General features: G+C 42.1%; 1 protein-coding gene and 1 pseudogene across 13 annotated transcripts in view; one reads left to right on the forward strand and one right to left on the reverse strand.

The window, feature by feature from the left end:
- The window catches only part of RERE (arginine-glutamic acid dipeptide repeats), a 469,651-nt gene that overhangs the window by 70,222 nt on the left and 375,111 nt on the right, over positions 1 to 24,318 (forward strand). Inside the window, exon 3 of one of the 13 annotated variants that reach the window (XM_077988803.1) lies at positions 15,519 to 15,646. The gene's annotated coding sequence lies outside the window, so the exon portion shown is untranslated. 13 annotated transcript variants of the gene reach the window in all.
- On the reverse strand, positions 305 to 2,559 carry LOC144337600 (large ribosomal subunit protein uL30 pseudogene; annotated as a pseudogene).

Here is a 24,318-nt window from a genome sequence, read left to right on the forward strand (position 1 = left end):
TAAATTCTTCCATCAGAGAGGTTTTCCCATAGGTGCCAGGTACTAAAAACATGTTTCCTATAAGAATATTGCCTTTGTTACCATAGATTGCTATTTATTTGGAGATATTAGACTCATAGGGTGTAGTAAGGAGCAAATGAGACACTAGATGCAAAGTACTTGGCATAATCCTTGGCATGTCCTAAGTGTTTTTTCCTGTAGCAGGGCTGGCAGAGGTACGGTTGGTGGATGTTTGTAAATGGGGGCTGCTTGAATGAGTATGTTTCAGAGTTACTGAGAGATTGTCATGATGGGCAACAGAACACTACCTATTTTGGAAAGTGTGCTCAGATGTTTCAAGCACTTTGGAGCAGCTTATATTGTAGATACTCAAGGTTTTCTTCATTCCGCCTCGTGGAGAAGATAATTTGAAGGGCCACAGGAAGTTATTGGCTTCTTTGAAGCATTTGCCAATAGTATAGATCTCATGAATCAGATCCTCCATGCAGATGATGCCATATTTACCAAGAGATGGAACAATCAAAGCGTTATCTGTCAAAGCAATTTGCTTATTGATTTTGCCATAACCACGCTTGTAGATTAGTTCCTTTACTGACTTCAGATTTGGGTTCCCCCATGTAATATACGATTCTGCAGTCCTCAGCGTGTTAACTGAAGCCTTGTTGAGCTTCACAAATGTTCCATTGAAGATTTGACAAAGGCAAAGAAGCTGCAACACCTTTCGGACCTCTGGGCTCACACCACTGATACCTCTGATTCTGATGACAAAGGCCAATTTGGGTTCTGCAGGTACATAGAAGTTGCCAGCTTTTCTTGGCATCCTTGCCATTCGAATTTCAGTTCTGTACATCTGCCTATATTCCTTGTGATAGTGCTTTGCTTTTTCATAGATAAGCTTCCTCCTTGCCTTTCAAAGCATGTTTTGGGCGAACTTCTTTCTTAGGCGCTTGATCTTCAGTTCTGTGAAATTCTTTTGCTTTTTCTTAAGGGTTTCTGGCACAGCAGGAACCACCTTCTTCTCTTCTATACGCTCCGTGTTTCCAGCCAGAAAAAGAGGCTCTGGTTTTTAAAAGACTACTGGGTTTGTGACGCTCACAGATGTTGAATGAGGCAGAATGGTTTCTACATGTAGCACTTTACCACCCAGGTCTTAGCCCTCATCTTCTGTTACCTTGACTATTGCAGCATTCATTTATTCAACACATTGACTACTGACTATGTGCCAGGCATGGTTCTAGAAGTAACAGCCTCCTAATTCCTCTCCAGTCTTCCACTTTCATCACTGTGTAATCTGTTCTTTTGTTTTTTTTTTTTTTGAGACAGAGTCTTGCTGTGTCGCCTAGGCTGGAGTACAGTGGCATAATGTTGGCCCACTGTAACCTCGGCCTCTTGTGTTCAAGCTATTCTCCTGCCTCAGCCTCCTGAGTTGCTGGTGTTGCAGGTGCCCACCACCACGCCTGGCTAATTTTTGTATTTTTAGTAGAGATGAGGTTTCGCTCTGTACAGGTGCCTGCCACCATGCCTGGTTAATTTTTGTAATTTTAGTAGAGATGAGGTTTCGCTGTGTTGGCCGGCTTGGTCTCAAACTCCTGATCTCAAGTTACCCACCTGCCTTGGCCTCCCAAAGTGCTGAGATTACCGGTGTGAGCCACTGCGCCTGACCTGTAGTTCATTCTTTACACAGAGTTGGAGGAGTGGGATTGCTTTTTCAGAAACGTAGATCACCTCATTCTCTTACTTAAAACCCTTCAGATTCTCATTCTGCTGAGAATAAAATACAGATTTTTTCTTCCTATGGCTGTGTGCCAGCATAACTGACACTTCTGAGTCTCTGATATAACTGTGACTACTCTCCACTTGCTCCCTTAGCGTCAATCACAGTGGCCTCCTGTCCTTTCTGTTGTTTTAGGAACTAACAAGCTAACTCTCACTGAGGTGTATTGCATTCATCATAATTGCCTCAATGTGGTTCCATCAGGTTTTTTCTTTGTTTGCTTCATTTTATAATTTAGATCTCATTTCAATATTATTCCTTAGGGAGGCTCTCCTTGGCTTCCAGTCTAAAGTAGCGCATTACTCTACATCACCTTATCCTTTTTTTTTTTTCCAGAGTAAAAAATTGTGTTATTTTGCTTTTTACTTATGTATTATTTGATGCCTTTCTTGTGAAATTATCTACAATTAAATTCCCAGTGGCAGGAATAATTCTCAGAATATAATAAACTCCCAAGAAATATTTTAAAAATGAATGAATAAGCTCACAGTGATCTCCTTCATATATCTCTATTGGAGTCTGCCATTATAGTGAAGTTGTTAGTATGAGGTGGTTAGGAGCGCTGGCACTGCTTACTAGATTGGGTGACCTTGGGCATGTTACTTAACTCCTCCAGCTCTTCAATTCCTTATCCAAAAATTGTGATAATAATAATTATACCCACTTCATGGAGTGGTTTTGATTATTAAAGGAACAGATAATTAAGTACTTGTAAAGCAAGTAAAACAGTACCTGGCTCACAGCTTACCGAAATCTTGATAAATGTTAGCCATTATTATTACCATCATCGCTGTCCCCCATGCCTATGAAATGCCAGAATAGAGACCTACTTACTTAATTAGATCCTCTTTTTAAAATATGTATCTTCTGATACCTCATTATGAAACAAGACCTATTTGGGCCTTTTAGGAATGGAAGTTTTGATTGGATAAGAAAAGAAAGGAGTAATATAGGAAGGTGGGACTAAGTCTGATGAGGTCCTTGAAATGCTTAAAGTCCACACCTTTGGGGTTGGGAAGAAAGACAAAAGGAGAAATTGACCAATCACCAGGTTTTTCATACTTGCCAATGTTAATGAGAATGTTGAAGTTGGGATGCTACCAAAAATTGCTTGGTAAGTTGCTCGTCCTGGAATTAATGCATGCATACTGATGAAGAAAGCTCTTGACACTTGTGGTTCTGTTCCCATAATCTGTAGGGTTCCTAACCATATACTTGGGTTGGAGCACAAAGCTTGTGTTTGGAACTGAAGAGAGTATCTGATGATAGCATGGAGAATGGATGGAAGGGGAGGGCTGTACAAGATAAAGCAACATAACCTGTGGGACTATTGTGGTAACTGAGTTTAGAGATGGGGAAGCTCTGAACTAAGATAGTGATGGTGTGAGAGTGAATGAGAGAGGGTATCTGGCGTGGGGCTGAGAGAAGAGTCTAAGATAATTCCCAGGTTTCTGACTTAAGTGACTGTGGATGAGTTAGAATCCCACGTTTGAGTCTCAGCTCCACTATTTACCAGCATAATAATTTTTGGCAAGTTACTTCATTTTTCTAAGCTTAGTTTCATTACCTGTAAAATGGTAGAGGTAAATAAGGGTGTTTCTCTCTCAGAATTGTCTTGAACTTTAGATGAAATTATGTGTAGTTGTATTTAACTACTTAAGTAATATAGAAAGTTATGGCCGGGAGTGGTGGCTCACGCTTGTAATCCCAGCAGTTGGGGAGGTTGAGGTGGGCGGATCACTTGAGGTCAGGAGTTTGAGACCAGCCTAGCCAACATGGTGAAACCCCATCTCTACTAAAATAAATACAAAAATTAACTGGGTGTGGTGGCATACACCTGTAATCCTAGCTACTCGGGAGGCTGAGGCAGGAGAATTGCTTGAAACCGGGAGGTGGAGTTCTCGGCAGTGAGCTGACATTGTGCCATTGCACTCCAGCCTGGGCGACACAGCGAAGCTCTGTCTCAGATATACCTCCTCTCTTATTATCTTTAGTAACAACTAGGACAGGAAATAACATCAATGAGATAAACAGATAAGAGAGTAAGGGAGGATTAGGTTTTGGGGGTAAAATGTATATGGGATATTTAGAGAATTCCAGTTCGCTGCATATGGGTTTAAGTTTAAGAAGATAGTTCTGTAACTAGATAAGGTAATAATTAGAGTGTCTTAAATATAGTAGATACTCAGTAAATCAAGTATGAATATCATGTGTTGATTTATCTGTCTTTCCAAAGTTGTAGTTGGTAGCAAAAAAAAAAATCAGGATGTTTAAAAAAAATCGGATAAAACCTTTGAGCCTTCATCACTTCTGGCCTGGTTACCCTAGCAGGTTCTTTTTTTCTTTTTTTTTTCTTTTTTTTTTTTTTGGGGAGAAAGTCTCGCTCTGTCGCCCAGGCAGGAGTGCAGTGGCGTCATCTCGGCTCACTGCAAGCTCCGCCTTCTGGGTTCACACCATTCTCCTGCCTCAGCCTCCTGAGTAGCTGGGACTACAGGCGCCCGCCACCATGCCTGGCTAATTTTTTGTATTTTTAGTAGAGATGGAGTTTCACCAAGTGTTAGCCAGAATGGTCTGTATCTCCTGACCTCACAGTCCGCTTGCCTGTGCCTTCCAAAGTGCTGGGATTACAGGTGTGAGCCACTGCGCCTGCTCCCTAGCAGGTTCTTAACGGGTCTTGTTCTCCCTGCCCACCTCCCACTTCCACCCCCACCCCCATGCCAGTTGTTTTCACAACACAGCAAGCCTAAAGATCCTTTTAAAAGTTAAGTCAGGGCTGGGCGCGGTGGCTCATGCCTGTAATCCTAGCACTTTGGCAGGCTGAGGCAGGCGGAGGTGGATCGCGAGGTCAGGAGATTGAGACCATCCTGGCTAACACTGTGAAACCCCGTCTCTACTACAAATACAAAAAATTAGCCGGGTGTGGTGGTGGGCGCCTGTAGTCCCAGCTACTTGGGAGGCTGAGGCAGGAGAATGGCATGAACCCGGGAGACGGAGCTTGCAGTGAGCCGAGATTGTGCCACTGCACTCCAGCCTGGGCAACAGAGTGAGACTCCATCTCAATAAAACAAAAAACAAAAAAGAAAGTTAAGTCAGATCCTGTCCCTCTTCTGCTTGGGACTTTGCAGTGGCTTGACCTTTCACAATGCCATCTTGGGGGTGTCTGTCTCTGTCTCTTTCTCTGTCTTTCTCTCTCCTGCTCCCTCTGTCTCTCTCTCGCTTCCCCTCATCTCCCTTCTCTCCTCCTCCCTCCCGTCTGCCCTCCTTCTCTCTCCCACCCTCCCCACCACCCCTCCCCTGTCTGCCCTCCTTCTTTCTCACTGCCCCCCGACCCCGATACACACCCCTACACTTGCTTGCTGCAGCCACACAGGCCTTCTTGCTGTTTCTCTTATCTGCCAGGTGTCCTCTTGTAGCTGTTAATTCGGCCCTGAGTACAATTAATTATAATGTAAGTCAGACCGCAATCACGACTTGTATGTCAGTATAGTCTCTGACTTACGATGCTTTGACTTAGAATTTTTTAACTTTATGATGGTGCAAAAATGATAACACAGTCAATAGAAACCATACTTTGAGTACCATATAACCATTTCATGTTTTACTTTCCGTATTCAATAAGTTACATGAGATACTCAAGTTTATTATAAAATAGGCTTTGTATTAGATGATTTTGCCCAATTGTAGATTAATGTAAGTGTTGCGAGCAAATATCATGCAGGGTAGGCCAAGCTGTGATGTTTGGTAAAGTAAGTGTATTAAATTATTAAATGCATTTTCTTTTCTTTTTTTTTTTTTTTGAGACGGAGTCTGGCTCTGTCACCCAGGCTGGAGTGCAGTGGCCGGATCTCGGCTCGCTGCAAGCTCCGCCTCCCGAGTTTATGCCATTCTCCTGCCTCAGCCTCCCGAGTAGCTGGGACTACAGGCGCCCGCCACCTCGCCCAGCTAGTTTTTTTTTGTATTTTTTAGTAGAGACGGGGTTTCACTGTGTTAGCCAGGATGGTCTCGATCTCCTGACCTTGTGATCCGCCCGTCTCGGCATCCCAAAGTGCTGGGATTACAGGCTTGAGCCACCGCGCCCGGCCTCATTTTCAACTTAGAGTATTTTCAGCTTTTTCAGTGGGTTTATCAGACTTTCCTCATGTTACAGCGAAGATGGCTGTCTGTAGCTCTAGGCCTCATCCCTGTTGCTAGCGGATCCAGCAAAAAGAGATCCTTTTTTTTTTTCCTTCTTCTTCTTCTGGTGGTTCTAGCAGAAGTTATGGGGAGGGTTCTCAGTGGTTCTTCCTGAGACACGGGCCCATTCTTGAACAAGTCATGGTGGCCAGGAGGATTTAGTATGGTGAGCAACCCTGGATCCACCCAAACTACATGTTATTAGGTCCCCATATGAAGTGGTAGTTTCCTAGAATAAAGTAGGTGAGGAGGGTGCTTTGTTAAACAGACAAAAGCTATCATCAGACTATGATTTCCATTAACATAGATACAATCTCTTTGAACAGAGATATAAACAGAGTACTTTGGCAGTACCCTGAAGGCAACAAATAATTCTGATTGTAAGGATCAAAGAAATTTTCACAGAGGTTACATTTAAACTGGACCCTTTCAAAAGAGATGGGCTCTTGCTCAGTAGCCCAGGCTGCAATGCAGGATCATGGCTCACTGCAGGCTCAACTTCCTGGGCTCAAGCAATCCTGCCTCAGCCTCTCGAGTAGCTGGGACCACAGGCATGTGCTACCATGCTTGGCTAATTTTTAATTTTTATTTTTTGTAAAGATGAGCTCTCCTTGTGTTGCCTAGGCTGGTCTTGAATTCCTGGGCTCAAGCGATTCTCCTGCCACAGCCTCCCAAAGTGCTAGTATTACAGGTGTGAGCCACCGTTCATGGCCAGTAAGAAAGATGTTTTAAAACAGAAAAGAAAGGGAATATATGTTAGGGGGTGGAAAAGTATGTATGCCAAGACATGGAGGGTTGGAGCATGGAGGAGAAGGGGCTGAGGCCAGAGGTCCAATCCATATATTAGAGTATTAAGGAGTTTAGACTTCATTCAGTGAACGATGGAATCCTGTAGAAGTTTTAAGCAGGAGTATAATCTCATCACACCTCTTTTTGCAGTAGTTTAGCCAGGCGATCATGACAGCTGAACCTAGGCCAAGGGTAGTCTGGAATGGAATGGGACAGATTGAAAACCATTTGGGAGATAGAAATGAAATTATAATAGCTGGACATGCCAAGTGTCAGTGGTTGAGAAAAACATAACCATGTGTATTAGTCTGTCTTTGCACTGCTATAAAGAAATACCTGAGCCTGTTTAATTTATAAAGGAAAGAGGTTTAATTGACTCACAATTCTATGTAGTTGGAGAGGCCTCAGGAAACTTACAGTCATGGCAAAAGGCAAAGCAGGCACCTTCCCAAGGTGGTAGGAGGGAGTGAGGAGTGAAGTGGGAAGAGCCACTTATAAATCCCTCAGATCTCCTGAGCACTCAACATCTCCATAACATCGTGGGGCAAATGGCCCCATGGTCCAATCACCCCCTGCCAAGTCTCTTTCTAGACACATGGGGATTATGGGGATTACAGTTCAAAATGAGACTTGGGTGGGGGCACAGCCAAACCATATCACCATGAAAGTCACTAGAATGCGCTAGGGTGAAGTGGTGGAGGAGTGGTTTATACCTGAGAGTTTCTATTCATGGACCCGCTTGACTGGAGGTGGGATAAACTGCATCCACAGCGCCATGCATGTCATGGGAAAATCAAATTGTCCTAATATGTGATTTCTGTTTTCTTGGGTCTAGGTGATTTTGAAGTTTTCCATTTTAGACTATGGGCATTTGTCTCCATTATCCTGTACATACTATTTATTTCATCTCAGTTGATTTAAGAAGTCTTTCTGTATGGAGAACATATATTTTATTTCTTTTGTCTCTTACCACAAAATGCAGTGTGGAACTTTGTACATTTTAGCTTACTGACTTTTGTTAACTGATCAACACCTCTATTTCTGTTTTCTTATTTTATCACTAAAATTTGAAGGTGATCTCTTTTAGACCATATTATGAGCTATTTAGATCAGTTCTGTCTTACCTATTGTTTTAATGGCCAGATGGCACACTGGATGGTATACTTTTTCTATCAGAATTACCTGATTGAGAATGTACCCATCAGTTATTTTGCTGTGTATGTTTTAGATAGTAGACATGTTTAAGAATGCAGCTAATACAGTGTTTGTGAAGAGTTGTAGTATTAGAGGACGTGTATGTGGAGAAACAAAGGTGAAACGGAATTCTCCCTGTGGTTAATGTGACCTTCATAATGTTTGAGTGGTGTGGTGTAACATCGTTACTACCCACATATGAAACTTAAGCAGTTTACATTTTCTACATCAGGGTTTTTTCCATTGCTTTAGCAGGACATAGAATTCCTTGCTTTTTGTTAAAATGTATGTGAGCACTCAGGGGCAGCCTTAATGATTTTTGGGTATAGTTGGAATAACAATTTCATTTTGAAAAGTCCTTTGGGCTTTAAGTTAAATGAAAGGGAATCATCTCTTAAATGTATGTCCACTCCCACTTGGAGAGCTTTTCATTTCACAGCGTCAGTATTAAGATTAATTTCCGGGACTGTCTATTTTCTTTCAGTCACTATTTATTGAGCACTTACTGTGCTTCAGCACACAGTTCTAAGTGCTGAGGAAGCAACAGTGAGTGAAACAAACCCAAATATTCCTTAATTCATGGAGAAAATATTCTAGTGGGAGAAAACAGACAGTAATATACAAATAAGTAAAGATTTGATGGTGAAAAGTGCTGTGGAGAAAAACCAAGCAGGCACAGGGGAAATGGCAAGCTGAGATTTGGCTGAGGGAGTAAGTGGTCGTGGTGGGCTTAAAGAACGATTGGGGAAAGCTGACATTTTAGCAGATAAGTGAGGGACTGAGCCCTGTAGAAGTAAAGGAAAAGATCAGTCTTGGTAGAGAGAATATCCCCGAGGCCCTTGTTAAGTTTCATTTTATTGACAAGATTTTCTTGATTAGACTATGCATGTCTATACATGTTATAGAAGATGAAATATATATCAGTTGGAATAAAAATAGTTTAAATATGGCCAAGAGTGGCCAGGTATGGTGGTTCACGCCTATAATCCCAGCACTTTGGGAGGCCAAAGATTCCTTGAGGCCAGGAGTTTGGGACCAGCCTGGCAAACATGGCAAAATCCTGTCTTTACTTTAAAAAAAAAAAAAAATTACAAAAATTAGCCTGGTGTGGTGGTGTACGCCTGTAGTCCCTGCTACTTGGGAGGCTGAGGTGGGAGGATTGCTTGAGCCTGGGAGGTGGTGGTTTCAGTAAGCCCAAATTCTGCCACCGCACTCCAGCTTGGATGACAGAGTGAGACCTTGTCTCAAAAAAAATAGGACTACAGGCACGCACCACTGCATCTGGCTAATTTTTAAAATTTTTTGTAGAGACGGGGTCTTGCCTTGTTGCCCAGGTTGTTCTCAAACTCCTGGCCTCAAGCAGTCCTCCCACATTAGCCTCCCAAAGTGCTGGGATTATAGGTGTGAGCCACTGTGCCCAGCTTGAATAAACAGCACACTTACTATGTCTTTTTTAAACAAGTGTGTAATAAACTCACACACTTTTAAGTAAGATCATACAGTTGTCCACAATATATCTCGAGGATTAAACAATTACTGAGTTGCTGAAATAATGTCTGTCTGTATCCTAAGTTTGTTTCCCCCTTTAGACTGTGAGAATGATATAAATAAACAATAACAATAAAAGAGCTTAAATCTTCAAGATTATACCTTTTTTTTTTTTTTTTTTTTTTGGAGACAGGATCTCACTCTGTCACCCAGGCTGGAATGTAGTGGCATGATCACAGCTCACTGCAGCCTCAACCTCCCAGGTTCAGGTGATCCTCCCACCTCAGCCCTTCGAGTAGCTGGGACTACAGGGATACCGCATCACACCTGGCTAATTTTTAACCATCATGTCTGGCTAATTTTAGCCATCATGCCTGGCTAATTTTTGTATGTTTTGTAGAGACAGGGTTTTGCCATGTTGCCCAGGCTGGTCTTGAACTCCTGGGCTCAAGTGATCTACCTGCCTTGGCCTCCCAAAGTGCTGGGATTGCAGGTGTGAGCCTGCGCCCCTGGTGGTTGTACTTTGTATATTTTAGTGCTTTGGCTTGTGTGAGTTCTACCAGTCCTGAATATATTTCCCCTGGCCATTGAGTGGATGAGATTGCTACTCACTATTGCGGATTTGGCTAAGTTTCCTCCCAGAGTGGCAGAGTAACTTTATATACCAATTCAGCTCTACAGTCTGCTCCATAAATCCCTGAGCAAATTCCTGGAGTTAGCCAGAGAGATACTCCCTTTGGGAGTGTCAGAGAGGACCTAGTTTTTATTTCATATGGGTCAGAGTGCTTTAGAAGACTGTTTGCATTGCATAATGATTCTAGAACTGTGATTGGGTAAACAAGTTACTGAAAACAAATAGGATGTATTGATTTTCTACTGTAGAAGCATGGTGTGCTATGGAATGTCATGTTGTAATATTTGATTTTCATTATTGGGTGTAAATAAACAGAATCCTTTGATATATACGTACTACACTGGGATGGCACGGTTCACCTTGAAAACTAACAGTCTTTTTCCTCATCTGCATACAGTATACTGAAATCATACAAATTTATAATTGCCAGCTGGTTGAATTAGTTTTTTTTCTTTTGAGGAATAGACTTGATATTTTACTTTATCTTAATTGTTAGGCATGAGACAAAGGCATTGTCTCCTTATCCTTAGAGTTACATATGTGTAATAATTTTATTGCATGTATGCTGATCAACATATCAGATATAATGTCAAAGCCAAAATTTTCTCCTTTTACGTTGTTATTCGCTTCATAAAGTGTTTCCCCTTGTATTAGTCTGTTCTCGCTGCTATAAAGAACTAAGACTGGGTAATTTATAAAGGAAATAGATTTAATTGACTCACAGTTCCACACTGCTGGGGAGGCCCCAGGAAACTTACAATCATGGCAGAAGGTGAAGGGAAAGCAAGGCATCTTCTTCACAGGGTGGCAGGACAGAGTGAGTGCTGAGCAAAGTGGGGAAAAGCCCCTTATAAAACCATCAGACCTTATGAGAACTCACTCACCATCACGAGAACGGCATGGAAGAAACTGGCTCCACGATTCAGTTACCTCCACCTGGTCTCTCTCTTGACATGTGGGGATAATGAGGATTATGGGGTTTATAATTCAAGATGAGATTTGGGTGGGGACAAACGCCTTACCATGTCACTCCCCTTCATTCAACATTCATCAACTGAACTGATATTGAGTGTCTGCTTTGTTCTAGACATCTTGCTAACTCTTTGGGATTCAGTGATTAAGAAATTTTTCTTGCCTTCATAGAGGTAAAAGTATGAATGATGAGAGTTAGTTAATAAGGAATTATGGTCATGTGCTGTGTAAAGAAATTTTGGGCAATCGTGGACCACACCACATATATGACATTGGTTCCATAAGATTATAATGGAGGTGAAAATTTCCTATTGCTTAGTTACATCGTATGTGGTATAAGGTTGTAGCCCAGTATATTACTCGTGTGTGTGTGTGTGTGTGTGTGTGTATGTGTGTGGTGATGCTGGTGTAAGCAGACCTAATATGCTGCCGGTTATATAAAAGTATACCACATTCAATCATGGACAGTACATAATACTTGATAGTGATTATAAATGATTGTTTTACTGGTTTATGTATTTACTACAGTGTACTTTTAATCATTATTTTAGAGTGTACGTCCTCTACTTACATATAAAATAATTAACTGCAAAATAGCCTCCAGCTATTCTGGAAGAGGTATTCCAGAAGAAGGCATTGTTGTTACAGGAGATGACAGCTCCATGTGTGTCATTGCTCCTGGAGACCTTCCATTGGTCCAAGATATGGAGGTGCAAGAGCAATATTGATGATCCTGACCCTGTGTATGCCTAGACTAATGTGTGTGTTTGTGTTAGTTTTCAACAGAAACATTAAAAAGGTAAAAAATTTAAAAATAGAATAAAGCTTATAGAATAAGGTTATAAAAATAAAATGTCTTTGTAGAACTGCACGGTGTATTCATGTTGTGTTTTAAGCTGAGTTATTAGGAGTCAAAAAGTTTTAAAAATGGTTTATAAAGTAAAAAAGTTACAGTAAACTAAGGCTGATTTATTATTGAAGAAAGAATAATATTTAAAAGATGAATTTAGTGTAACCTAAGCACAGTGTTTATAAAGTTCACAGTGGTGTACAGTAATGTCCTTGGCCTTCACATTCACTCAACACTGACTCACTGACTCCCCCAGAGCGACTTCCAGTGAGCTCCATTCATGGTAAGTGCCCTAGACAGATATACCATTGTATTACAGTTGTTTATAGTATTCAGTACTGCAACATGCTGTACAGGTTTGTAGTCTAGGAGCAGTAGGCCATAGGTATCATCTAGGCTTGTGTAACTACACTGTATCATGTTCACACAAGGATGAACATATATCCATTGTTAAGCAACATAGGATTGTACAATAATGTGTGGTAAGTGTTCTCAGTGGGGAAGAAGAGGGTTCTATTTGGTGTACTTAGCAGGGGCAACTGACTTGGAGCAAGAGAGTTGAGAGCTGAAGAATGATGAAGGATCAGCTAACTGAAAAGTGGATATGGCAATAGGGGAAAGACGGAAGGCTGTTGTGGGCAGAGGAAACCCATGTGCAGTGGCCCAGAGGCAAAACAAAACAACAAAAAGCAAGCAAGTAAAACTGGATGGGGGCATTAACACTATTATTAACAATAATATATTATTATGTAATGTAATATAATTAATTAAACAATAATGTATCACTATTACTAACATTAATCATAATGGAGTAAAGTGGATGGAGTGAAGTGGATGGATTCAAGAACTACTTAGAAAGAAGGTAGGGCCTGTAGGACGTGATGATTGGAGGAGGAATCAAGGATGCCTCTAGGTTTTGGGTTTGGACAACTGATAGATGATGGTGCTTGTGTCAGTTATTGATTTATTGCTTCTCACCTCGAAGTTTGTCCTTCATTGCTTGCTCTGTGAAAATGAATCTGGGCCTTTTGCTTTTCCTCTGCCAGCTGGCATGATGTTAAGTTTTGTCAGTAGAGGGTGCTGGAGAGACACTGAGGAGGAAAGAGTTTTACTTGACGGTTCCGAGAGGCTGATGTGGCACATGGGGTTTCTTCAGTGCTCAGGCATTTGCAGTTTAGTGGCCAGCAGCTCTCCTACTGCCCAGGTAGCGGAGTGCCTCCACTGAGACACTTCCCCACAAACAACTTTCCTTGGCATTCTAGAGGACTGATTTCTGGCAAATTTCACAGAGTAGATCTCCTGAAGTTCTGTCAGGTATGATCCCCCTCCAGCAAGGTCTGGATCTCAGCCCTAGTGTTGGGGGAACTCTTTCTTGGGTGCTCTGTCTCAGCCTTAAGGGTGGTGGCAATTATATGCTGTGTTACATAATATTATATTTGCTACTATATTTTATGTCAGCTATTGCTGTGTTCTTTCAAGGTCTTTTTCTTATTTGCCAAGTTCTCATTAATCTCGTTATAGTTAATGATTTTTAATCTTCCCTTGTTCAAATTACCATGTAGTTTCTGTCTCCCTGATTGGATTTAGACTGTGACTGGACAGAGTGTTCTGTTAGAATCATAAAGAGAGAGCATATTTGGGGAGAGAGATGGACAAGATTTGGGTCATGACCAATTTTAAGTACAGAACACTCACAAGGAGATATCCAAGTGCCTGTCATATATGGGTCTGGAATGAGCTCTGAAGATCTGGATTGGAGATTGCCCAGGAAGAGTGTGAGGAAAGAGATGACAGTATGGCCAGGATAGAGTCCTGTAGGTTACAGCCTGTTCACACGAAAAGGAACCTCCTAAGGAGGCTGGGGAAGACTGATTGGAGGGATACTATAGTTTATTATTATACTATTCATAGGGTTGTTGTGAGGGTGAAATGACTTGATATCATATAAAGCACTGAGCATAATGTCTGGCACGTACATCCTTAGTAAATGTGACTACTGACTGTGCTGTTGTCTGCTGGGCACTGTGGTGGGTGACAGGGATAGAGGATGACCAGGGCTGCAGGCTCTGCCTTGAGGGGTGGGGAATGGGAAGAGGCTTGTTAAGTATATTATAGTGAGTAGTAGGTGTCAGAAAGGTGTGAATAGGCTGGATATGGTGGCTCATGCCTGTAATCCCAGCACTTTGGGAGGCTGAGGCAGGAGGATTGTTTGAGGTCAGGAGTTTGAGACCAGCCCAGGAGAATCACTTGAACCTGGGAGGCAGAGGTTGCAGTGAGCCGAGTTCATACCACTGTACTCCAGCCTGAGTGACAGAGCGAGACTCCATCTCAAAAAAATAAAAAAAAGAACAACAACAAAAGAAAGGCATAAAGAAAGCTCCAGAAACTTATGCCTCGGATATTCTGATCAGGGGCTGTAGAGGAGGTAAAGGCTCAGCTGGATCTTGGAGGAGAGGTGCAGGTTTGCCCCATGGAGAGAAGGCAGGGAAGGTCTTCTGAACAGAGGGAAGAGCATTAGCCAAGGAGGGAGAGTGCTTGACAGCCCAGTCCCACAATGGGGTCATGGTTTGCCCCTTGACTTAGGGGTGGGACAAAAATTGGACACACTTTCTGAATAGCTAATTATTCTACATCCTTATATTCCACAGTGTGCTTTGCTCCCATAACTGTATTTATAATTTATTTAGTGAGTTTTAAAATTTCTGCAGGACATGTGCTAGTTAACAGTCTAAAATGATTTAAAACTTTCATTTGTGCCAACATTTTACTTAAGCTTTCATCGAGTGTGAAATTGGAGTGTGTAGGCTGAAATGTTTGAGAGGGGAAAGTTGAAATGTACTATGTGCTATGCCACTTCATTGAGTTTTACTCTCTGGATGAAAACATTTTTTTTCCAGCCACGCATGGTGGCTCACACCTGTTATCTTAGCACTTTGGGAGGCCAAGGCAGGAGGATCACTTGAGCCTGGGAGTTGGAGACCAGCCTAGGCAACATAGGGAAATCCTGTCTCTCTACAAAAAGTTTAAAAAATTAAAAAAAAAAAAATCTGCTTCCTTAACATTGATAGAACTCAGAACAGTTTCTAGGTCATGTGAGTTCTCTTCAACTTGCAGTTGTTTTTCAAAGGTTCAACAACAGAAGAAATGGAAATTCCTGAAAATTGTATGACTCTTCTCTCAATAACTCACATTTTTGGCAATTTAGGAAACAGGTGTGATAAACTTTTGATTCTTTTGGAGGGAAAACATGGCAATTAAGCCTTAAAGCTCTCTGTGATTTATTCTTTGTGACTGGAATGTTATTTTCCTTTTTCTCTGGCAAACTCCAAGTGAATGTACAGCTCACTTACTAGTTTTCTAGTCTTTTCTAAAGTTTCCTAATTTGGTTTACCAAAGCACTGCCCTAAGATGATTCTGTGGTAATGCTTGGCATGCTTTCATTGAAGATGCTCAAATTGTCAAAAAAAGGAAACAGTCCAACAAGCATTCATTAAAATGTGTTATCTTTGGACTCTGGTAGAGGAAGTCCCTTGGCTGAAATGGCACACTCTAATCCAGAAATTCTCCTGAAAGGTCTGCTTCTGAGTCTTCAGAGGAAGGAGGAATATATTTCCTAAAGAACGATAATCATTTGTTTTTTTCAGAAAGAAGAGTTAAACCATTCTTTATTGGCTAGGACTGCTGGGATATAAGAAGGAGGCTGAGAAGGAAGATGTCAAACTGTGACTCTCCAAAGGTTTTAGATTTTTTTTTTTCCGCCTTGCTTCTAGAGGTAACAGACACCTATAACTCTTTGTTCTTGATGAAGACCAAGTGTTTGCCTAAAAGAGTGTTGAGAGACCCAAGAAAATAAGACACTTAGGGCAGTTTTACTTTACTTGACTATCCCTTGGGTAAAATGATGGAAGTTGAAGTGTGACTCTTCTGATAATTGCCTCCTCTATTCTTTTATGATATAAACCAAGGGTAACATTCCAAGATTATTATATTTTTGAAATTTGGGGATTGTTTTGAAGTTGATAAAATATTTCATATTGGCAATTTATTGAGAAGTTGAAAGGAAAACATATGCTCACTTTAAGAACAAGTATAGGCTGGGCATGGTGGCTCACGTCTGCAATCCCAGAACTTTGGGAGACCGAGGCGGGCGGATCAGGAGGTCAGGAGATCGAGACCATCCTGATTAACATGGTGAAACCCCGTCTCTACTAAAAAATACAAAAAATTAGCTGGGCATGGTGGGCGCCTGTAGTTCCAGCTACTTGGGAGGCTGAGGCAGGAGAATGGCGTGAACCCGGCAGGCAGAGCTTGCAGTGAGCCGAGATTGTGCCACTGCACTCCAGCCTGGGCAACAGAGCGAGACTCTGTCTCAAAAAAAAAAAAAAAAAAAAAAAATCTGATGGTTTAAATGCAGAACGATAGCAGGAATTAGATAGTGAGAGAACCCCTGCACTCACCATCTAGATTCTACAGTTGCATTTTTACCATACTTGCTATAGTATGTACATTTACTGTATTTACTGTAGAGTCATCCTCTATCCATTTCTTTGTGTATAAGGATTTTGCTTTAATATTTTGTATTACAGCAAAATGCTACAAACAATATAGGAGAAAGGTTGAATATGGTAAATCACTACTATTATGTCTGTTCTTGCATTGCTATAAATACTGAAGACTGGGCAATTTATAAAGAAAAGAGGTTTAGTTAGCTCAGTACTGTAGGCTGTACAGGAAGTAAGGCTGGGGAGGCCTCAGGGACCTTTTTACTCACGGTGGAAGGCAAAGCTGGAGCAGGAGGAAGAGGGTGAGTTTGAAAATTCCAGTAGTTCATAATGGCTTGAAACAGTCTGGATTATGAGAGAGGAAATGGCAGATGATGATGATAGCTGACATTTATTGAGCACTTAGACAATGTCCTGTTCTAAGTGTTTTTTATGTTTTAATGTATTAAGTCTCTATAGTAACTATGATAGTGGTAGTATAATTACCTTCATTTTACTGTTGAGCAGACCGAGGCAGGGAGATGAAGTAACTTATCCAAGGTCTTGCAAAGTCAGCCCATGTTTGTGTGCATCCCTCATGCTGCCTGATGAGCCTGCTAGGTAGGTGTAGTGCAGACATTGAGCAGTGTCTGGATTCGCTTCCATAAGCTTTGGGAAACTATAATATTAAAGGATTTTAAGCAATAAAGTGAAACTCTCAGATTTCTACTCTAGGATGACCAGCACCGGCTTAGGGAAGGTGATGAAAATCTCATTTCCCCTTCCTTCCTTTCCCTTCTCCTCCCACCCCATATCCTTTATGTCCTCCCACCCCATATCCTTTATGTCCTGAAGAAATGATATAATTCATTATTAATATAATACTTTGAGAAATGTGGAGGAGTTCTTTAAATCGATCTTCACCTTGTAATGAATTTGGATACTTTTTCAGGACTTCTCCAGCTGTATCAAAGTAAGGGCAAGAAGGGTCAACAGTAACAATTCTATTATGTGCATTGTATTGTATTGTATTGTATTGTATTGTATTGTATTTTTTTTGAGACGAAGTCTCACCTTTTTGCCCAGAGTGGAGTGCAGTGGCACAATTTCAGCTGACTGCAACCTCCACCCCCCGGGTTCAAGCGATTCTCCTGCATCAGCCTCCTGAGTAGCTGGGATTGCAGGCACCCACCACCACGCCTGGCTAGTTTTTGTATTTTTTAGTAGAGATGGGGTTTTGCCACGTTGACCAGGCTAGTCTTGAACTCCTGACCTCAGGTGATCTGGCCCATCTTGGCCTCCCAAAGTGCTGGGATTACAGGCATGAGCCACTGTGCCTAGCCACATACATATTTTAGATTAAACTCCTATATTATGTATGTAACAAAATACCTCCAGACTGCTGCTTAAAACAACGTTCAGCATTTGTTATCCCACACACTTTTTGTGGGTCAGGAATTTAGGAGTGGCTTAAGGTCCCCTCTCAGGTTGCAGTCAACTGAAGGCTTCATAGGGCCTGGAGGATCCAATTGCAACATAGCGCATTCACAGTGTTGACAGAGTTCATGCTGGCTGTCGGCAGAAGCTTCAGTTCCTTGCACGTGGAACCTCTTCATCGTACTGCCTGAGTTTCTTCATGATACTGCACCTTGGCTTTCCAGAGGAAAGGATTCACATAAGAGCAAAGTGAAAGCTGCAGTGTCTTTTATGACATAGCCTTGGAAGACATTATTGTCAAGAGTTTGAATACCAGGAGGCAGAGCTCATTGGGGGCCATTTTGCGGGCTGGCTACCACAATTCTCGTGAAAATGTCAGTGAATAGAATAATAAAATTTAGAACTGAAAGGAGCCCTAGCCCAGTAGTTTCAAGATGTGGCTCTTGAACCAGCAGCATCAGTTGTGAATGTGGTTAAAATGTAAATTATTGGGCCTGTCCGAAGACTTAACTGAATTAGGATCAAGGAGTGACTCCCAACACACTCTCTTTCTCTCTTTTTTTTTTTTAAATAAACTTTATACTTTAGAACACTTTTAGATTTATAGAAAAATTGAGCAGATAGTACAAGTAGTTCCCATACACGCACACACACACACACAGTTTCCCCTATTATTAACATCTTGCATTAGTGTGGCTTATCTGTTACAACTGATGAAGCAGTGTTAATGTATTATTATTAACTGAAGTCTACAGTTTAAGGTTCACTCTTTGTGTTGTACATTCTGTGGAGTTTGGCAGAAACATAAATGTCATGTGCTTATCCACAGTTACAATATCATGCAGAATAGTTTCACCACCATTAAAACTTCTGTGCTCCCTTCTTCTCCCAGCCCCTGGCAACCACTGGTCCTTTTACTGTGTCTATAGTTTTGCTTTTTAAAGATAGTTAAAGTTCCTTTTAAAGAAAGTTCTGTGGTTGGAATCTTATGGTGTGTATACTTAGGTTGTCTTCTTTCACTTAACAATGTACATTTAATGTTCCTCTTTTTTGTTCTTTAGTGCTCATTTCTTTTTATTGTTCAATGAACAACACAGTTGCGTATCTATTCATGAAGTACAGGTGAAGTACAGTTGGTTGCTTTCTGTCTTTGATTATGAATAAAGCTACTCTAAAATTTGTGCAGATTTTTGTATGGACATAGTTTTTAAGTCAACTGGACAAATACTTAGGGGCACAATTGTGAGATTATATGGTAAGATTATGTTTAGCTTTTTCAGAAAATGCCATACTGTGCTTCATGTTTGCTGTGGGCATAGATGCTAGATGCTTTAGTTTCCTGTAGTTTTCTTGTTTTTTTCCTCCCTTGGTTTCTTTGGGTTTCCCTAAGAACTCCTTCTTAAATAGTCTGTCTTGAAGCTCTGTCAGTTGTAATGCATTTTTTTTTTTGTTTTTGTTTTTGTTTTTTTAATACTGGAGCTCTGTTGATGTGGTAGAAAGGTGTTGGGGAAGGAGTGCATTCTGTAATCTAATATTAAATCTCAGTTTTTTAGTGGGCATAAATCCGTAGGCTGTGATCTTCAGGAGAGTTTATTAACTTTCCTCCCCTCACCCCTTCTGCGAGAAAGCAAGAGGGAGTTGAGTAATTGTCCTTTCCCCAGGTCTACAAAGCTCTTGCAAAGTAGTTTCTCTTAGCAGGTGGGCCTTTGTTATGGTCAATGCTCTGAGCAATTTCAAAATGGTAACTTTCCCCTCTCCCTACCTAAAATACAAGGGGATTTTTTTCTTTGATGTTCTTGTGAGAACCTGTTGAGGCTCCTGGAGGTAAAAAGCTATAGGTCCTTGTTAAGTCTGGACCTCTAGAAGTTTTAACTCTCAAGCTAGTCCACACTCAGTCTTCTGCAGTTTGTCAGCATTACCGTTCAGGTAATGATTACTGTATTGCTTACTGGTTTCTGTAGCTTTCACTTCTGGTAATCTGATCTTTTCTGTGATTCTCTGTATTTTCTTGTGTCTTCTTTCTCCAAATTTTGTGGTAGCTGTTTGCCCTGTGACCCCAATTCTCTAATGGATCTAAGAAAGGCCATTGATTTCAGTTTGTTTAGCTGTTTTCTTGCTGTGAGGATGGGAGTGATGACTTCTGAACTGAAAATGAAGCCTGGCACCCAATACCCCTTGCTTTAACAAGTCCCTCCAGGTGACTCTGAGGCATGCGAATGGTTGAGAACTACTGATGCAGCCTAAGTCCTTCAGTTCACAGATAAAATCCAAAGGGGAAGCTGGCCGGTCACTGTGGCTCACACCTGTAATCTTAGCACTTCGGGAGCCTGGGAGGTAGAGGGTGCAGTGAGCTGTGATTGCACTACTGTACACCAGCCTGGGTGACAGAACAAGACTCTGTCTCGAAAAACAAAACCAGACCGGGCGCAGAGGCTCACGCCTGTAATCCCAGCACTTTGAGAGGCCGAGGCGGGCGGATCACCTGAGGTGAGGAGTTCGAGACCAGCCTGACCAACATGGTGAAACCCCGTCTCTACTAAAAATGCAAAAATTAGCCAGGCATGGTGGCACGTGCCTGTAGTCCCAGCTACTTGGGAGGCTGAGGCAGGAGAATCACTTGAAACCAGGGAGGTGGAGGTTGTGGTGAGCTGAGATTGTGCCACTGCACTCCAGCCTGGGCAACAGAGCGAGACTCTGTCTCAAAAAAAAAAAAAAAAAAAAAAAGGTGCAGCTTCTTTCTAATAAAACTTGATTGATTGATTGATTGATTGATTGAGATGGAGTCTCCCTCTTGTTGCCCAGGCTGGAGTGCAATGGCGTGGCATGATCTCAGCTCACCACAACCTCCACCTCCTGGGTTCAAGCTGTTCTCTGCCTCAACCTCCCAAGTAGCTAGGATTACAGGCATGCGCCACCACGCCCAGCTAATTTTTTATTTTTCGTTTGTTTGTTTTTGAGACGGAGTCTCGCTCTGTCTCCCAGGCTGGAGCGCAGTGGCATGATCTCGGCTCACTGCAAGCTCCGCCTTCCGGGTTCCCACCATTCTCCTGCCTCGGCCTCCCAGGTAGCTGGGACTACAGGCGCCCATCACCACGCCCGGCTAATTTTTTGTATTTTTTAATAGAGACGGGCTTTCACCGTGTTAGACAGGATGGTCTTGATCTCCTGACCTCGTGATCCGCCCATCTCGGCCTCCCAAAGTGCTGGGATTACAGGCGTAAGCCACCGCGCCCGGTGTAATTTTGTATTTTTAGTAGAGACGGGGTTTCTCCATGTTGGTCAGGCTGGTCTTGAACTCCTGACCGCATTTGATCCACCCACCTCGGCCTCCCAAAGTGGTGGGATTACAGGCATGAGCCACCGCGCCTGGCTATGAAACTTTATTTTCAAAACCAGGTACAGTCTCTTGGCCCTAGTTGCTAGCCCCTGTTTCAGAGCCTGTGGAAATCTCATCTTCACTTTATGCCCCAAAAGATGCCATTGTTTTTATCTGCTGGATGGGATCCCCGAGATTACTTAGATTGCTTTCAGAAGTAATAACAGATATCTGGGTATGGAGCACAGCATCTTAGTTTTAGTTTCTTTTTTGAGGGATGCTTTTTGGTGTTATGGTATACCACAGGTGCCTAGTGAAAATTCCGTTTTAGGTGCATTCCCTGCCCTTTGAGGAGATACTGCTGATCTCGAATAACTGTGGGTAATTGAAATATCATACCTTTTAATAATGACAACTAATCCCCTAAAAAGAATATAGACTTTTTAGCTCTAAACATGGTTTGAATAGGGGTTTTTTTTTTTTTTTTAATGGTCTCTTATGACTCTAGATTAAAACAAACAAGAAAATAACCCTACTTCTATAGTTACTATAACAGCTGAGGCAAAGCTGTCCTACTAGTGGTGCATGGTAAAGCATGCCTTTTAATAAGTTCTTAAACATAAAGAATAATAGAAAGTCTCAACTTACGGTGTGTTATAGTTGCCTGTGGAGTTATTAGTTTAGAGGAATGATTTTAATTTACTTGGAGTCCTTAGCACATTGCTTATTGCATGCATGCTCAGTAAAAGTGGATATTGGTGTCTGTGCTTTGCAACTTCCACAGGTCTTGATTGTCACGGCTTCTCATTAGTGCCTTAAGATCCCTTTAGAGCTCTGGTTGCCTGGCAAGAGAAAAGGCAGGAACTGCCAGGAGCTGAAAGGACAGATGTTTAGCTGCAGAAGTAGCCTTTGGGGAGCGTTGGCTACGTTGGCTGAGGTTCGTGTGCATGTGGCCAAGTATGTGAACTTGGAGTTTTGCTAGACAAAACTCTGGGCCACATGGGTTAATTAATATATGCTACAAGTGGTCTTTGTTTTAGAAGTCTTTGCAGTTTGAGCTATTTAAAACTTTTTTTAAATAAGCAAATTTTAAGATTCTGTTTGGGGTGCATTCCTGTCCTTTGGGGGAAGTACTGCTGACCTTTAAGAATAGTGGGTTATTGGGCTCCGTGGCTGATGCCTGTAATCCCAGCACTTTGAGAGTCTGAAGCTGGCGGATCACAAGGTCAAGAGATCGAGACCATCCTGGCCAACATGGTGAAACACCGTCTCTACCAAAAATACAAAAATCAGCTGGGCATGGTGGTGCACGCCTGTAGTCCCAGCTACTCGAGAGGCTGAGACTGGAGAATGGCTTGAACCTGGAAGGCGGAGGTTGCAGTGAGCTGAGATTGTGCCACTGTGTAACAGCCTGGAGACAGAGTGAGACTCTGTCCCCCAAAAAACCCAACAAACAAACACAAAAAACAAATAAAAAACAGTGGGTAACTGAAATATTGTATGCTTTAATAATGACTACTAGCCGAATATGGTGGCTCACGCCTGTAATCCCAGCACTTTGGGAGGCTGAGGCGGGCGGATCACCTGAGGTCGGGAGTTCAAGACCAGCCTGACCAACATGGAGAAACCCTATCTCTACTAAAAATACAAAATTAGCTGGGCATGGTGGCGCATGCCTGTAATCCCAGCTACTCAGGAGGCGGAGGCAGGAGAATTGCTTGAACCCCGGAGATGGAGGTTGTAGTGAGCTGAGATCGCACCACTGCACTCCAGCCTGGGCAACAGAGCGAGACTCTGTCTCAAAAAAAAAAAAAAAAAAAAAAGACTACTAATCCATTAAAAAAAAGTCAGTTGTCTGGGCCCAGTGGCTCACGCTGTAATCCCAGCACTTTGGGAGGCCGAGGTGGGCGGATCACCTGAGGTCAGGAGTTTGAGACGAGAGCCTGGCCAACGTGGTGAAGCCCTGTCTCTACTAAAAGTACAAAAATTAGCCTGGTGTGGTGGTGCATGGCTGTGATCCCAGCTACTCCGGAGGCTGAGGCAGGGGAATCGCTTGAACTCAGGAGGTGGAGGTTGCAGTGAGCTGAGGTCGTGCACTCCAGCCTGGGCAATAGAGGGAGACTTCATCTCAATAAATGAGTAAATCTGCCGGGCGCGGTGGCTCAAGCCTGTAATCCCAGCACTTTGGGAGGCCGAGACGGGCGGATCACGAGGTCAGGAGATCGAGACCATCCTGGCTAACACGGTGAAACCCCGTCTCTACTAAAAAAATACAAAAAAAACTAGCCGGGCGAAGTGGCGGGCGCCTGTGGTCCCAGCTACTCGGGAGGCTGAGGCAGGAGAATGGCGTAAACCCGGGAGGTGGAGCTTGCAGTGAGCTGAAATCCGGCCACTGCACTCCAGCCTGGGCGACAGAGCCAGACTCAGTCTCAAAAAAAAAAAAAAAAAAAAAAAAGAGTAAATCAATAAATAAAGGTCAGTTTACAGTGTTAGAATACTGACAGCTTGAGTAATTAGAAGAGTCTTGTGATTAGAATTACTTCAGGCTAAAAAATATTACAAGGAGACTCTAGAGGGCAGTATAAGTCAGCATGTTCATGCTTCTCCTGGCAATGGAAAGTTAAATTTTGCTTTGGAGAAATATTCCAGGTGTTCTCAACTCTTTTCCCACCACACGGTGTCCCGGTTTGGTAGAAATGTGAGTTTTGGAAAGAAGTGCTCTGATTTGGCTTACAAAGGTTAGCTAATATATCAGAATTATATGGCCCTAGGGAATATCTCTGCTTGGTTTACAATGCTGTCTTAGAAAAACTGGAATTCCCTTACTGATTCAACTAAATGGAATTGAGTTTGCTTTTCAGACATTTGTGGAGCATTAAGTGAAAGGAATATATCTTTATAGCTAATATATCTTTTGTTTTCACATCTTTTGGGGTAGGAAGTAAATGTACCCTCTATTCGAACAAATGGGAAGAGTTTGACTTATTTTGACCTTTTTTTTTTTTAACAACTTTTTTAAAAGGTTGAAATTAGATGCCTGATTTCTGAATGTCCGTGTTAATGTTGAACCTTTCAGAACGTTTGCATTAAGCAAAACCCAGAGGCTATTATGCCTATCACTTTTTCTTCTAATTTTTAACCTTCTGTGCATTTTCAGGGAAATCTAATCCTTACATTATTGACTCATCTTACATATAATTCACCAAATAT

The sequence above is a fragment of the Macaca mulatta genome, chromosome 1 (assembly GCF_049350105.2).
Source record: "Macaca mulatta isolate MMU2019108-1 chromosome 1, T2T-MMU8v2.0, whole genome shotgun sequence".
Classification (NCBI taxonomy): domain Eukaryota; kingdom Metazoa; phylum Chordata; class Mammalia; order Primates; family Cercopithecidae; genus Macaca; species Macaca mulatta.